The sequence below is a fragment of the Arachis duranensis genome, chromosome 4, assembly GCF_000817695.3.
Source record: "Arachis duranensis cultivar V14167 chromosome 4, aradu.V14167.gnm2.J7QH, whole genome shotgun sequence".
NCBI classification, from domain to species: Eukaryota; Viridiplantae; Streptophyta; class Magnoliopsida; order Fabales; family Fabaceae; genus Arachis; species Arachis duranensis.
Window position 1 is genome coordinate 47,212,397 of NC_029775.3, and position 3,559 is coordinate 47,215,955.

Sequence of the window (3,559 nt, forward strand, 5' to 3'; positions counted from 1 at the left end):
GCGGCATGAAGACTAGCCATCCGGACACAGCTCCGCGCCATATATTGAAAATGATGCTCCATAGACGCGTCATCAGTAGAAATGAAAGTCTGAGGGAGGATGTGCTGCTCAATCCAACCAAGAGCGTCAAAGTCCTTATCATTGAAACCGGCAAGCTCTTGAGAGGTCTTCTGCTTCTTGGGAGGAGGACCCGAGAACGGAGGAGGGGAAGAGGTAGCAGGCCCAGAGGTCGGAGGATCCTGACTTATAGCTCGGAATTGGGGAGTCGGAATAGTCTTCGACCGAGTCTGAACACCCACAGTAGTCTTCTGCGGAGAAGATCGGGCAGAAGCCTCCCCGGCCTCGATATTCTGAGCAGCCACAGACTTCTTCGTCCGACGAAGGTACTTCATGGAATCCGCCTGAGAAGACATCTCTGCAAGAAATAAAAGGGATTACCACAACAGAAATTCCACCAAAAATAAAGCAAAACACAAATGAAAGGTTGGAACTACCTAACTCGGAACGGAGAAGGCTTGGATCTCCCAACATTTTCTTCGTGTCCAAGTGAGGTGCCCGACCCCATAAACTGCTCACCACACCCACAAAAGCCTGCTCCACCTCATCTAGACTCTCAAAGGTATACTTAGCAGACACTACATTCTCCTGCCAACAAAGAGGAAAAGAAGGCTCCCCACTCTCATCTAGAAAGAAAGGTCGGACGTCTCCAGTAGCCCGAACCTTGAAATAAAAGTTCTTAAAATCATGAAAGGACTCATCATAAAGGGTACAAAACTTCCTTCCCTGGTTAGCCCTAAAAGAGACCCAAGATACCTTCCCTCCACCCGAACCCGGCTTCGTCAGCACAAACAAGTAGGAAAAAAGAGAAATAGAGGGAGCAACGCCCAAAAACTGACACAAAAGTTGAAACAGCTTTAAAAACGCCCAAGAATTTGGATGGAGCTGCGTAGGGGCAAGGTTACAAGACCATAACACCTCGGACTCCAGGTCGGTAAAAGAAAGTCGGACACTCAGCTTGGAGAAAAAACAGTCATAAGCGTAAAAGAAGAGCTTCTCGGAACTATCTAGGGGCGGGAAGCACACTCTCTCCTCGGAATCCGGGGCTACTAGTTCATAATCCCTCTCAGACTCTCTATCTTCACATATGCTACATTGCCTACGAAACCTAGCTAAATACTCAGAATCTACCACAGAAGGGACTCTTAGAGGAACAGGATCTACCCAACCAAGACCACTTGGAATCTTGGTCGACATCGCTTGAAGAACCTTTCGAGACATAAAATTCTTGCCTACAAAGAAGAATGCAACAGCAAGCAAAAATCACATAAAAAGCAGACAGCGAAAACCCATTCAGCAAAACAAAGAAACAAAGATCTTTTAGAAGAAAATGCAGCAACCCGGAACAAAATACCAGAGAAAAGAGCCCCCCCCCCATATACAAAACAAACAAAGCAAATGGCGGCGCCTCTTTTCGAGGCAACCCAGGCATAGGGAAAAGAAACAAACAAAGAGCCACACAAAAGAAACAGAAGCATATGTGCACAAGAAAAGAGAGGGGAACAAACCTGGAAGAAAGAAACGAGGACAATGAGCTCCGAAGCAAGGAGAACGGAACGACGGCGCAGAGGAAACCCCGGAATGACACGCGGAAAGATTCGGGGAAGAAGAACAAAGAAAAAAGAAGCGGTACTCGAAAAAGGAGATGGCAAAACTTAGAAAAATAGGAAGGGAACAGAATAAACGAAGAAAAAGGAAGGGAGCAAATAAATAATGCCTTCACAGAGCCCGAACGGAAATCGAGGAGAAACGGTAAAATGCAATAAATGCAGGAACGGCCATTTTTTGAATTTTGAAAAACTACTATGCCCGAGCTCGACCTCCCAAAAAGGACGAACTCGGGCAGGGGCACTGTTCATACCCTAACCGAGCTCCTCCAACTCGGCAAATTCATAAAAGGTCCGACCTCGTCCTAAGGCCCACGCCTACAGGTCGGACCTCGGACAGTAAAGAAAGGAAGGCCCATCAAAAGGAACGCAGCCCAAAACCTAAAGGCCGAAAAGGCCTAGAAAAGGCGGTTCCACAAAGATAGAAATAAAACTCCCAAAAGATAAGATAAGATAAGAATATCTTATCCAGGGAAGATCATGGCCAACTACTATAAATACACTGGAGCACCCAGGTATGGCATTCATTCCACATTCTACACATATCTGCTTGGACCCATGCTAACTTAAGCATCGGAGTGTCATTGCAGGTACAACCACCAATCACTCTGCATATCGAGCTCGGGTCCCTGACCCCCACCTCGGGCCTCTCCAGACGACCGAGCTACACGTTTCAGGTAACCCTCGGAACAGTTGGCATTGTTGTTGTTTTCAGCTGCCATGGGTTCTTCTTCTTTGAAGATTTTTGTTAGGTCCTCTACAGAGAATTGTGCCTTAACTTCTCTTAGCTTTCGCTTTAAGGTCCTTTCAGGTTCAGGGTCAGCCTCAACAAGAATGCTTTTGTCTTTGCTCCTGCTCATATGAAAGAGAAGAGAACAAGAAAATATGGAATCCTCTATGTCACAGTATAGAGATTCCTTGAGGTGTCAGAGGAATAGAAAAATAGAAGGAAGAGGTAGAAGAAGAATGTGAGAAGAGGGGAAGAATTTTTGAAAATTAAGTAAGAGATTTTAAAAACATTTTGAAAAAAACTTTAATTGATTTTCGAAAATTAAGAGTGGAAAAGAAATCAAGTGATTTTTTAAAAAGATTTTGAAATTAGAAATTAAAAAGGTATGATTGAAAACTATTTTGAAAAAGATGTGATCGAGAAGATATGATTTGAAAAACATTTTTAAAAAGATTTGATTTTAAAAATTAATAACTTGGCTAACAAGAAAAGATATGATTCAAACATTAAACCTTTCCCAACAGAAAAGGAAACAACTTGAAATGTTGAATCAAATCATTAATTGATAGCAAGTATTTTTGAAAATGGAAAGAAATTGATTTTGAAAAAGATTTGATTGAAAAGATATGATTTGAAAAAGATTTGATTTTGAAAAACTTTGAAAACTAACAAAAAAAAAATTGATTTGAAAACAAAGTCTTCCCTCTTGTGCCATCCTGGCGTTAAACGCCCAGAATGGTGCACATTCTGGCGTTTAACGCCCAAACCACTACCCTTTTGGGCGTTAAACGCCCAGCCAGGCACCCTGGCTGGCGTTTAAACGCCAGTTTGCCCTTCTTCACTGGGCGTTTTGAACGCCCAGCTTTTTCTGTGTAATTCCTCTACTGTATGTTCTGAATCTTCAATTCTCTGTATTATTGACTTGAAAAGACACAAATAAATTTTTTTTGAATTTTTAATGATGAGGAATAATCAAAATGCAACTAAAATCAAATAAACAATGCATGCAAGACACCAAACTTAGAAGTTTGTATACTATTGACACTAACAAAATGAGAATGCATATGAGACACACAAAACACTCAAGTCAAGAGAATTCAAAGATCAGAGTAAGAAATCATCAAGAACAACTTGAAGATTAATGAAGACACATGCATGAATGCAA